The 14459-nt window shown below is 34.5% G+C and overlaps 1 protein-coding gene across 1 annotated transcript in view; it reads right to left on the bottom strand.

The window, feature by feature from the left end:
* Window positions 1-9393: 9393 nt before the first annotated feature.
* The window catches only part of csmd2 (CUB and Sushi multiple domains 2), a 543350-nt gene continuing 538284 nt past the window's right edge, over window positions 9394-14459 (bottom strand). Inside the window, exon 73 of the mRNA XM_056479194.1 lies at window positions 9394-14033. The gene's annotated coding sequence lies outside the window, so the exon portion shown is untranslated. The remainder of the gene's footprint in view (window positions 14034-14459) is intronic.

Genomic DNA, 14459 nt, shown 5'->3' on the forward strand with positions numbered 1-14459 from the left:
ATATAATGTGGCAATAAGATAGTAACTATACTGTGCGTTTAACACAGTTACCATATTCATCTATGTAAACACACCAGAAACAACATTAACATTATAGCAGACACTGTTAAAAGGTCTTTCACAGCCACTAGACATTACTGACAGGGTAAGTGTCATCGAATGTCAGCGTTTTTTTTTTAAGCATGATGGTAAAACACGAACACGGTTATGAATGTATTAAAACATATGTTTGTTTGTTGTAAAAATTCATAATAATGACAAAAAAATTATTTGTGGATCTTTTGGGTGAACTATCCCTTTAAGCATTTCACACGTACGATCACACCGGTGTGATCAGTCTTGGCTGGTCCCTGAAGCCTACGATCACACTGGTGAGTTTAGAACATTCAAAGCGAAAGTCATCAACTGTTAAATATCCAAATCTGACAGAGCGCGCTGAGGCAGTGTCACAAAAATTATGCTATATTGACTTTATCCTCTTCTACAGTGCAAACTAAACACGTCAGCGCCCATTACCCATTATACAACAAATAATACCATCATTATCAAGCTGTTTAAAAGACAAAATATACGTTCTATCACAAATTTAAGAATCGGAGTATCAGAAATTTCATAATATAATTAAACATCTGTCAATATTTACAGAAAAGGGTAGAAATAAAGAAAATCTGATATATACATACACTGTAAAAAATAAAATCACCATTTGTTCAGAACACTGTACTGTCATATATACTAAGATCTGTGAATAACTATTGATCTACATAATATATATGTTATGTCAACAATATTTGCTAAAATGTTATGTCTACATATTTAACAGAGTTTTCTGAACAAACATTTTTGTGTTGAACAGGAACGTTGATATTTAAATAATTTGCGCATGCGTGATGCGACGATCGAAAACCAAGCTTGTTTATCTGCTGCTTGTAAGAGGGGTGACAGTGGCGCAGTGGGTAGCACAGTCGCCTCACAGCAACAGGGTCGCTAGTTTGAGCCCCGGCTGGGTCAGTTAGCATCCCTGTGTTCGCGTGGGTTTCCTCCAGGTGCTCCGGTTTCCCCCACAGTCCAAAGACAGGCGGTACAGGTGTCTGAGTGTGAGTGGGTGTTTCCCAGCTATGGGTTGCAACTGGACAGGTTTCAAATTCGGTGGTTCATTCCACTGTGGCAACCCCTGACGAATAAAGGGACTAAGCCGGAGGAAAATTAATGAATAAAGTAGTAAGTTTGTGTTTGTCATTTGTAAGTAAAATAATTGGAAACAGGATGATATGCTAACTGGGACTAATTACTTATTTTGCAAATTTGAAAAAAAAAAAATCATCATAGCAGTAACTGTTGCTTCAGTGGACATGACAAGAATATCTTTATTAGTAAAATACAAGTTGCCTTTATTTGTTTTGTTTTCTCGACAATTTACTTTTTACAGTGTAGATCATTGGGGCTGGTGGGTCACGTGATAAACTTGACGCATCACCATGGGAACTTTAGAACGCAATGGATTCTAAGTAATGTTAAAAAAAAAAAAAAACTTTCGCAGGAGGGTCAGCTGGAGTATTTAAAACTTGTGAAATGGTTAACTTGCAATAAAAATAAAAAAACTGGCCCAAAAATAAATGTCAGAGTGCCAAATGAGAGCTTCAATATGACCTCTTAGTGTCTGAATAAGCAGCTCGTGCAAACTAATAATGAGCATTCTGCCATGCAATCACACACTTCCACTTATTTTGGCTGCTGTCCTGCTTTCAGATCAACTAAAAGTGACACTATGTAAGTGCAGACTCGCGACCAAAAACACTTTAATGAGGAACATCTGAAACGGCCTCTGATTTGGGAAATGCCAGTTAATATTACAGTGCATAAAAGTCACACCGGAAGAATCTCCAGCTTGATTCCCTCCGCTGCGTGGGAGGCGGCGTGGAAAAACCCTGAGAGATCTGTGCCGCTTTTTACCTTTAATTATACATCCCAGGCATGCTTCGACAAAACTTTAAGCCTAGTAGATGCTATTGTTGCAAAAGTTGGGATAAAAGTCGGCTCCCTCAAGCTACCGCTGAACACGAGCGCGGAGACGCTAATGACAAGAACTGAATAAATAATAAACGATCAAAACGCCATCTGTACTCCCACAGTATTTGTATTTCTTAGAGAAGTGGCTTCTAAAGCATGTTATTACACCCAGAGGCTCGGTGTCGTACAGCAGGGATTCCCAACCAGGCCTACAAGCAGCCCAAAGGGGTGGTTAAGCAGGTTCCAGGGGCTTCTCGCAATCATTTGGGGCTTCGTTAAACCAATAAAACAGAAACTGCGACTTTATGACTGACAAAACATTCCAATAGTTCACCATTAATCAAGCGTAGCGTATCAGTGCGTCGCTCAAAGGTGATAATAATACATAAGTGTTTGATGATAACTGCATAAACGCTGCAGATAGCTTCACTATTGTTAATATTCAAGCTAGGTTTCATTTTTAGATAGCGTTTCTTTCTCCATTTGCACAAAAAAGCTTGTGAAAGACAGCTCAGGTGTCTCATTAAAAATGAGAAGTGAAAGGAAATCTGGGGAGTCTGTTGTTACTGCTACAATATCAAATCATGCTATCATTTAAGAGGGGGTTTTTGTGAGAGTGAAGAATATGCAATGCTGTTAGTTATAATGCTAAACGATATCTTGCATAATTAATCAATTTTCCATTTTACCAGCATGGTTTGTCTGTCGATAAATATTATAATACTTAAATATTTGTTTTTAGAGGTAAGTAAACATAAAAAATCGAATCGAATATAATAATAATAATAATAATAATAATAATAATAATAATAATAATAATAATAATAATAATAATAATAATAATAATAATAATAATAATAATAAAAATAGAAATATGGTCAAATAATTAAATAAATAAATGTTATATCAAGACAAATAAATAAATATATGAATGAATAAATAAATAAATAAATAAATAAGTATATAAATGAATGTTATAACATGACAAATCAGTAAATAATTAAATGTATGAATAAATAAATAAATGTTTTATTAAGACAAATAAATAAATAAATAAATAAATGTTTTATCAAGACAAATAAATAAATAAATAAATAAATGTTTTATCAAGACAAATAAATAAATAAATAAATAAGTATATAAATAAATGCTATATCAAGACAAATAAGTAAATAAATAAGTATATGAATAAATAAATAAATAAATACAAAAATAAATAAATAAGAACAGTTGAAGTCAGAATTATTAGTCACCCTTTGAATTTTTTTTTCTTTTTAAAAATTTCCCAAATGGTGTTTAACAGAGCAAAGGCATTTTCACAGTATGTCTGATAATATTTTCTTCTGGAGAAAAGTCTTATTTGTTTTATTTCGGCTACAATAAAAGCAGTTTTAATCTTTTAAAAAGCATGTTAAGGTCAAAATATTATTAGATAGTCAATAACAAACCATTGTTATACAATTACCCTAACCTGCCTAGATAACCTAATTAACCTAGTTAAGCCTTTAAATGTCTGTTTAGAAGTGTCTTAAAAAATATCTAGTCAAATATTATTTACTGTCATCATGACAAAGATAAAATAAATCAGTTATTAGAAATGAGTTATTAAAACTAATATGTTTAGAAATGTGCTGAAAAAATGTTCTCTACGTTAAACAGAAATTGGGGGAAAAAATAACAAGGGGGCTAATAATTCAGGGGGGTTAATAATTCTGACTTCAACTGTATATAAATAAATGTTAATAAATTAACACAAATGACTAAATAATTAAATATATGAATAAATAAATAAATAAACACATAAGTATATAAATAAATGTTAAATCAAGACAAATAAATAAATAAATAAATAAATAAATAATGTTAAATCAAGACAAATAAGTAAATAAATAAATATATGAACAAATAAATAAATACATAAATAAATAAGTGAATAAATAAATGTTATAGCAAGGCAAATAAGTAAATACATAAATAAATTAATAAATAAATAAACAAGTATATAAATAAATGTGAAATCAAGACAAATAAGTAAATAAATAAATATATGAAGGAATAAATAAATACATAAATAAATGTTATTTCAAGCTAATAAGTAAATAAATAAATATATGAAGGAATAAATAAATACATAAATAAATGTTATTTCAAGCTAATAAGTAAATAAATAAATATATGAAAAAAAAATAAATATATAAATAAATAAGTGAATAAAAAAAATGTTATATTAAGACAAATAAGTAATAAATAAATATATAATAAGTAAATAAATAAATAAATGTTATATCAAGACAATGAGTGAATAAATAAAAAACAAATAAATAAATAAATAAGTGAATAAATAAATGCTATATCAAGACAAATAAGTAAATATATAAAAAATAATAAATATATAAATAAATAAATAAATAAAATAAACATCAACAATCAATCAATGTCATTCCTTTGTTTGTTCGTTCATTCATTCATTTATTCAGTCTGTCAATCGAACAGGTGTGCAGATTTCTGTATGATGAGGTCACAATGTTTGTGAGTAAAACCACGGAATGTTTCAGCTTTGATATCAATTAAAACTGTATAAGCCTCTTTTAAAGTTTGTTATTAGCGCATGGGAACTATATCCAGTCATGCAAGCACAACCTCTCAAATGAAATGAGAAACACCAAAAAATCTTTCAATTAATTTGAACTGAAAGGGCTTCATGTTATGCAAAATGAATGGAAGATCTTTTTTTTTTTTTTACCCCGTTCATGTTTGAATGAACGGACTTGCCTTCTAGAGTTGAAGAGTACAGACCCGAACACTCATCAGAGCCGCAAAACCACCCGGAGCTTTCCAATAAAAGCACTTCAGAGTCATTCAGGTGCAAGTCAGAGCCTTACAAATATGAAAAGCGAAGTTTCACTGCACAGAGAGTGCTTTTTGGTTACAGAAATGTGGTGTCGATCAGTCAGCAAATATTACTTCAGATTACACAGGCCAAAACTACTCCGCAAGGAGTTAAAGAAAAGGGAACTTGCAGCTAAAACAAACTCACTTGTTAAAAGAAAAAAAAAATCTGAACAGGGAAACCTATGAAAACAGCCAACGGATTAGTCAGGCTTTTATCATCAAAAAAGAAAAAAAGAACGAAATGAATGAACGAATGAACAAATGAACGATTGAATGAATAAATTAAAGTCAACAGCTATTGACATGTTGAGATGCTATGTATTTATCAGGGGTTCATTTGAATAAACGAATAAACAAACAAACAAACAAACAAACAAACAAACAAATTAAAGTCAACAGCTTTCGACACTTTGAGATCCTATGTATTTAATTTATCAGGGGTTTATTTGAATGAATGAATGAATGAATGATTAAAGTTAACAGTTATCGACACTTTGAGATCCTATGCATTTATCAGGGGTTCATTTGAATGAATGAATGAATGAATAAATGAATGAAGTTAACATCTATCTACACTTTGAAATCCTATGCATTTATCTGGGGTTCATATGAATGAATGAATGAATGAATGAATGAATGAATGAATGAAGCTAACATCTATCTACACTTTGAAATCCTATACATTTATCTGGGGTTCATTTGAATGAATGAATAAACTTAACAGCTATCTACACTTTGAGATCCTATGCATTTATCAGGGGTTTATATTGAATGAATGAATGCATGAATGAATGAATAAGTGAATAAGTGAATGAATGAATAAAGTTAGCAGCTATCTACACCTTCTATGTATTTATCAGGGGTTAATTTGAATGAATGAATGAATGAATTAATGAATAAAGTTAACAGTTATCTACACTTTAAAATCCTATATATTTATGAGGGGTTTATTTGAATGAATAAATGAATGAATGAATGAATGAATGAATGAATGAATGAATGAATGAATGAATGAATGAATGAATGAATGAATGAACTAGACATTTTGAGATGTTAAATTTTTATCAGGGGTTCATTTAAATGAATTAACAATATTCATTTGAACATAAATATATTTCACCTCAAAATGTCTTTATAGCTGTTGACTTCATTCATTTATTTATTTATTCATTCATTCATTCATTTAAATGAACCCCTGATAAACTTGTTCATCATTGGAACACAAATGAGAATCATTTGAATAAAATCAGAGAGATTTCTGTGGTTCCCCCGAGTCTTTTGGCCCAAAAGTCTGACACTTCAATGATTAATGTTTGTATGTGAATAACAGCCTAAATTAAATCTGCTCTTCTCATAAAGCAATCACGTCTTTTCAGAACACTTGCATTAAACCACTTGATTCATGTTTATTTATCATTTATTTTTGACATCTTTATAAATGTTTTGAAACGGCAGAATTTTTGGGTCATAAGACTTTCAACAGAGAGACAGAAATCTCTCGTATTTCATTAAAATATATATTCATCAGTGTTCTGGTGGTTATTCATCAAGTCTGATGGGTTTGGCATGACATGAGGTTGAGTAAATGATCTTTTTTTATTATTATTTTGCAGTGAACTAATGCTTTAAAGATCTACCAGAAAAAGACGTTCCAGCAGTCAGAATGTTGTGTGCATTACTGAGGAAATTACAGAGTGTATAATCATACTGTTTTGTAGGGTTGAAAAATAATAATTTTAAAAGTAAACTGTATATAAAAAATAACATTAAAAAGTTTTGACAACAAACAGTGGGGAAATTAAGCATTGACCATGTCACTATATATATATATATATATTTTTTTTTTTCAGAAAACATATTTCTAAAGGTGCTGTTGACTTGAAATTTCAACCGGATGTTGGTAACAATCAAAGAAATCCATAAATGAAAAGAAAAACATATCTAATTAGTTTGCAATTAAGTTATCCATAATAAAATGAAATGATGCAGGGGGAAGGTATGAAAAACACAAAGAAAGGGAGGTGTAGAAAGGCGGTGAAAGCCCAGACAATTCTTAAGCAACCCTCTGCCCTTCGTCATTGTAAACGAATATAAGCTGCTTTGGTCCGACTTCTACATTATCCAGATGATGAAGATGAAACCAGGGTGGACATTTCAGCAATGATCCAAAACACACTCTCAAATGGTTTCAGAGAATGAAGATCAAGCTGCAGGATGTCCCAGCCAATCACCTGACTTGAATCCAAAAGAGAATCCAAAATAAAAGTCAGATTTGATAGAAGAGACCAACAGAACATTAAGATTTTGACACTCTGTTGAAAAAAATCACAGCTGAGCAATTCATATGACTTCATTCTTTTCCAAAAGCCTGGTTTAATTCCATTTTAAACAGCTCCTTTAGAAATATTAATCACAGGAAAAACATGACGTGACTTACTGTTTAGTCTGTTTAGTTTTTCTCATATGAGGGTATGTCTCTAATTCAAGGTCTTGTGGCCTGATGTATAATAATATTTGTTATGTTTGTCCTGCTCAGAATTATGAGAGCGGACCGAAACACATGCAACTAAGATTATTCAATAAACCCTGCTCTTTTATTATCATCATCACTTCGTACTGAAAAAAGTGTTGCATGCAAAACTTTTGCAAACAATTTATTTGTGTTGAATTTAAACAAACAAATAAAATGAATAATGTTCAACTTAATTTGTTTGTTGAAATTCAGCCCAAATAAATTGTTTTACAAACCACTCAATGTAAAAAAATTGAGTAAATCCAAGGAATCATCTTTGAATATTTTTTTTCAGTATACTTCTGCTTTTTCTCTGGCTTCCTTCCACAGTCAACTCCTATTTTGATAGTAGACTGTTAATTCAGTTGAATACTGGTTAACAGGTTTGATTATTGGAAACTCTGCTGACTTGTCCAAAAATCTGGAGAAACTGAACATTTCCTGATAAGATCTGGCATCCGGGGCTGGATCTTATTTATCTGGCATGGAGACTGTGATCTAAGTTGAGGGGTAACTAATTTGGGGGTGATTTTAATAGCAACCTGTCGTTTGAAGGCCAGACTTCAAGCATCTGTAAAACTGCATTTTTTCATCTTAAAAAATGTTGCCAAACTTAGACATATGCTATCAATGTTTGATGCGGAAAAGCTTTTTCACGCCTTCATGACCTCTCAATTAGATTATTGTAATGCGTTACTAGGCCTAATTAACAAACTTCAGCTAGTTCAAAATGCAGCTGCTAGAGTGCTTTCTAGAACAAAGAAATATGATCATATTACTCCAGTTCTTTCATCATTGCATTGGCTCCCTATTAAATATAGTATAAATTAAAAAAAAAAAAAATTATTGACTACCTACAAAGCCCTGAACGGCTTAGCTCCCCAGTATTTGAGGGAGCTGCTGGTGTATTATAGTCCCTCACGTCCACTATGCTCAATTAATTCTGGACAATTGATTATCCCCAGAATATCAAAATCAACTGTAGGTGGTAGATCTTTTTTCATATCTGGCACCTAAACTCTGGAACAGCCTTCCTAGCACAGTTCAGGAAGCAGACACACTCTGTCAGTTTAAAACTAGATTAAAGACACATCTCTTTGCATTAGCAAACACATAAAACACAAATGCTGTTAAAATCGAAATCCTCTAAGGGATTGTTAGTCTGCATAATTTAGGGCAGCCGGGAACACTTCACAAAAGACATTATAATTTGAACGGCATCTGCGTTTATGTTAGTCTGTTTTTTATTATTCCCAAGGTTTCCATAATCCTGGACCAGGCCGTATTCTGAGCAGCTGCTGTGGTGGTCATGTGGAGAGCATGATCCCTGTAAGACCCCAGTGACAGGCGAGTCTTCGCATTGATCCTGAAGCTTTCTCCAGCCTCCGGCGCCTAGACTGCAGCTCTGCACAAGAATTTTGGCCATAGGAGAAATGGTCGTGCCCAACTGAGCCTGGTTTCTCTCAAGTTTTTTTTCCTTCACTATCGCTAATTGGTGAATTTGTTCCTCGCCGCTGTTGCCACTGGCTTGCATGGTTCGGGACTTGTGGAGCTGCGCATCAATGGATTTGCTCTTCAGTGTTTGGACTCTCAGCAGTGAAAATTAACCCACACTGAACTGAACTGAACTTAAACTCTGTGAACTGAACTGACACAGTTTCAATTTACTTTAATCTTCTATGTTAAGGAGCTTTGATAAAATCTACATTGTAAAAGCGCTATAGAAATAAAGATGAATTGAATTGAATTAGCAATGTATACACAGGCGAATAAAGCTGTGAATAAAGCTCTGTTACAAAGTTATAAATATAGCACAAAACGAAAGAAAGCACCAGACACATCTATTTTCATTTTTTTTTTTTATTCCAAAAACTTCAAAATAGGTTTCAAGTTCAAGAAAGTAGAATAAGCTTAAACACAATGCAAAGCATCATATACAGACAGATAAAATACATTTTATATATTGCAGACAAGCCATGTTGGGTATTACATATGTACAATATGTAAACTATATACAATCTTTTTTACATTTACAAAAAAAGTCTCTATTTTGTCTTTGTATATATATATTTTATATATATATTTTTATAATCCCCACTAGCATTTGTACTACAATAATGAAAAACATTTACAGATCTGTCAATACACTTTCTCTTTTTTATATTACAAATTTATTTCCATAAAAATATATCTCTGTACAAAAAAAGGTTTCTATTCATTAGTTCTCCTTTCAGTGTCAGAGTCTCTGTCTGAATATCCGCAACGGACCGCTCCATTAAGGTCCTTGAAAGTTTTAAAGTCACTTTTCAAAAAAAGAAAAATCCTTTTGGTCAAGTACGCAACTCAAGACTGACTGTATTCCTTTAGGCTTTGGATAGCCAGAGCAGAGCAGTCCTTTAAAAGTCCTTCAAGGCTGGGCTTGTATAACTTTTACCATCTGAAGAGAAATGCGAGTTGGTGGTTCTCAACATGAGTGTGATACCAATAAAATAAAACAAGTGCATACCAAAATATTTTCACATTGACCTCCACATAAATCTGATATGCTTATCCCGTAGTACACATCTGCAAATTAAGCAAAATATACTTTGAGGGGAACCCTTTTTGATGATGTGTTTTTTGTTGAATGTTAACCCTAGCAGACATAGCATAGATGCTTCCAAAATTAAAATACATTCAGTGCAATCCTGATTTCAACCACATCCAAACTTTCAGCCTTTCCAATACAAATGAATTATGTTGATTCTACGATGTGTCTTGACACTACAAACAATAAATATGATAAAGTATTATTCAATCACCTCTGCTAAACTTTAAGGACACAGAATTAAAAATGAAACAAAGCAAAACAAACATTCGAACTAACAAACACCCTTCCAGAAAAAAGCTACACGAGCATTGCATGTGCAATCATGTAAAAACATATACTGAACATATGGAACGCATGTGGAACACATATTGAACACACGTGGTACACAATGGAACGCATGTGGAACACAAATTGAACAGACATGGAACACAATGGAAAACGTGGAACACATAGTGAACACACATGGGACACAATGGAACACATTGAACACACATGGAACACAATGGAACACATGTGGAACACATATTGAACACACATGGAACACAATGGAATGCCAGTGGAACATACTGAACACACATGGAACACTAATTGAACATGTGCATCATGCATGGACCACATCTGGAACACATTAGAACATGAAATTGAACATGGAACAGACGTGAAACACATATGTGATACACATGACCAACATGGGACCTGTTGAACATATGTAACACACTCGTAATACACACTTAACACAAGTGGAACACAAATCAAACAAGTGGAACACACATGTAATATAAACGGAACACATGTGGAACCCAAATTTGAACATGTGGAACAAGTGTGAAACATGTGAAACACACATTAATACAAACCGAACACGTGAAACATGTGGACCGCATGTAGAATGCAAGTGTAATACACATTGAACACACGTGGAATCCAAATTGAACACGTGGAACAAGTGTGAAACACGTGGAACACACATGAATATAAAGTCAACTCAAGTGGAACACAAAGTGAATGTGGAACACGTGGAACATGTGGACCGCTTGTGGACTGCACATGTTATTCTGTTCAATGTGAATTACATGTGGAACCCAAATTGAAGCTGGAACACACGTGGAACTCACATGGAACATATGTGGAACACACATGGAAGCATGGAATGCGTGGTTTTAGAACATTTTCATGAGGAAAAACAGTGTGATGTTCCAAGATCACACATTTCATATTTCACATGTTGCTTTTTTGTAAAAACTAACTGGACAAAAAAGAGCTGTCATTCACTCGTCACAAGTATGTGAATATGCGAGAATGCTGGTCTCCATTGTAGTGTAAAATAAAATACACAAGGGGCCGTTTGTTATGTTTCACATAAACATGTAAGCACCAGTTTTGGGCTGATGAAAGCGCCTGACACTGACAACATGTCAGCTTCGAGGAGGGAACATGTTTGTTTTAGTGATGAGTGAAATGACGAAACTGTTACAAGCTAAATCTCTGACTAGAATACGTTGGGTAGTTCAGCTAATTCGTCGTTTGTTTGGATTTCTCCGTATGCATGTCCACAAAATAAGCTGATGACTTTTACTTGGGCAAAGCAGCACCTTTTAGCTTTAGGTTTTGCGATGATATTCATGATATAAGAATATTGAAATGACACATGCTAGGGTAAAGAAGAGAAAAGAGTGCTCCCTTAAAGTGCAGGTTTTAACATAAAGGAGTTTATTTGGGGGGTGCTGGTCTTTATTGTGTGATTCTGAGAATAACAAAGACTCAACTGTCGACCAGACAAATGAAAAAACGACAAGCAGCTTCTTTGAAATTCTGCCCTAGCAACCTGCAGCTCTTGACCAGTGTGCAATAATAATAAAAATGGAGCAATAAGAAGAGATTTGACACACCACATATAGAGTTACCAAGGCACTGTTACGAGAAACAGATGGACCAGCATGAAACAGCCTGCCTGGACACTTCAACAACATTTTGGAAAAATAATGAAAAATAAAAGTAGAGGAGGTGACTTTGGAGCCCTTGTGCCTTGATTTGTGTGTGTGTGTGTGTGTGTGTGTGTGTGTGTGTGTGTGTGTGTGTTATCACAAGCAAAGTGCATTGTTTGTAGGATTTTAAAAGGAGCGATTTCTAATGTCAGCATAACAAATCTGGCAGCATCGCTTTTGTTGTTGGGTTGCTGAGACGGAAATGCTACCGTACGCCAAGTCAGGCTGAGATAAACTGCAGCAAAATGATGTCTGATATGTGGCAATCTGTAATAAAAGAACGCCTGAATGACAGTAAATACAAAATGAATGTAAATAGGTTGAAGATAATGCACCGGCTAAACCTGGCCCGTAAGCCCCATGGGAAATACAATCTTTGCTTTTTCGATCAACATACAATTGAAAACAGCTCAGGGTAATATCATATTAACACAGCCAAAATAGGCTACCGATTTCAAAAGTAATAAACCTGTAAAAGCAATTATATCACTGATTGATTCGAGAAGCCGAAGAGTACAGCAAATAAACTGGAGGAATTTCAATCCCGGCGTCAAGTAACAGAGGCAGTAAAACAAGAAAATCGAAGCGATAATGCAGAAACAAGTGATGACAATAATGTTCAATAACTCAATTAGAAACAGCCATGAAAGTTACACCGTACGCAATCCGACTCACTGTCAGATCCAGGTTGTAAACTCCCCAAACTGAACCTTCTTGTCAAGTTATTGGAGGCAAATACATGCAAGTAAACAACCAGCCTGGGATTAATATTTCAAGGAGTGATTTCTAAGCCCCTTCCGCTTATCGTAAGTGTGGCGTGGGCATGGATGACGTGTGGGAATATGCTGGGAAACAGATTATGACACAAAGCTACAGATTAAATATTTTCATGCTTATTTGGTGATGGCTCCTTATGACTAAAACCCTCGCGTCATCCTCCTTATCCTAGACTTCAGAACCGAAAGAGGACCGAAAGCAGACCCTCCCCTGTCTATGAAAGAGTTATACTTGCTCCAAGTCTTCAAGGGTTGTGTAGCTTTTTTTTTTAAAAAGAAATCTCTGCATGGAAATTGGTTGATCTGTGACATTCAGAAGCCCACCTGAAACCTGTCTGACATCAGGAATATTAGGAAATGCTAACAAGCGGCTCTTCTTCATGATACCTAAGCCCACAAATCAAGAACATCTCAACTTTGAGATGGAGAAATTTCTGGCCCTCCTGGGTAATTCAGATAAAATCCAACCCTTCAATGGTAGGAAATAACGGCCATGAAGTCAGCTTCATAAAGCCTCAGAGCACAAAAAAACACGTGCGACGTGTCTTTTCATGCTCTTTCCGCTGGGCTGCTCGAAGGGTCAGACTGTCCGTTCTCAGTCGGGATCATGATAAGATGGTGGCAAATCACCACCGTTCCCTTCGGGCTGGAATGAGAAAAGAGGTGCTACAGCTAGAATCCATGTCTTCTAATAAGCCTCCGAATCTCATTCCACTTCAATTGTGGTGTCAGGGAACCAACGTGTGTCCTCATCGAAGTCTGCACTGTGATTTCAGTTCAAGGAGATAAAACCAGACAAAATGGAATCCGTGGATAGAACTGAAAGTATAAAAGTAAAACAAAGTTTCGACTCTCCAGCAACGTGCTTCTCTTGACTTCCAGCTCACGTGAAGACCTCCCCCATTTCTAGAGTTTAGAATGGACGGAATTTGTTTGACCGGACAATGTATCTCTTGTCTTTTTTTTTTTGGCAAGCGAGTTTCGCATGTGTCCCTTTTGCCGCAGTCAAACAGGATGTTTCCTCAGGGGGAAAAAAGAGGAGACAGCAGAAGTGTAGAAACAGAGTTTTAGCTAGCAAACACTGATCAGTGTGTCTCTTGATGCACTTTTTCAGCATCGTTGTTAAGGTTTTTCACTGTTTGTCACGATTGGAATTGGTTTACAAATGAAAAACAAATCAAAAAATATCTCCTCGTCTTTCGTCCATCCAAGTGACCCATTTGTAACTATGGGAACAGTTGTGTGAAGAGGGAAAGATTACATCCAGCCTGTGGAAAGAGGAGACAGAAAAGATGAGAAATTAAGAATAGAAAAGAAAAGGTCTGCTGTGTTGGGAAAGCTACTTTGAAATGGCTTGTTATTCAAAGGTATTGTAGGTACACCAGTGGTTACAGAATGAGAAAGCTAACCACATTGAAGCTATTTGCTGTGACAGATTTAATTTACCATGCTTCTCTGAGTTTTTGCATGCTAAATGCAGTCATTTGAATAGCAGTCCATGTAAACAGAAATGTGTGTGATGGCGAAAGGCTTCCAAACAAAGATTTCTTAACAGGTTCAAGCCGGTCAGGTGGATTTGCCAAGCAAATCAACGAAACGTTTTCAGTGTGACTTCCACAGACGATGTTCATCCAAACGTGAACAATTCTGCCATCATTATCTCACTTGTTGTGAGTTTCTTAAGTTTGTATAAA

Source organism: Danio aesculapii, chromosome 19, assembly GCF_903798145.1.
Source record: "Danio aesculapii chromosome 19, fDanAes4.1, whole genome shotgun sequence".
NCBI lineage: Eukaryota > Metazoa > Chordata > Actinopteri > Cypriniformes > Danionidae > Danio > Danio aesculapii.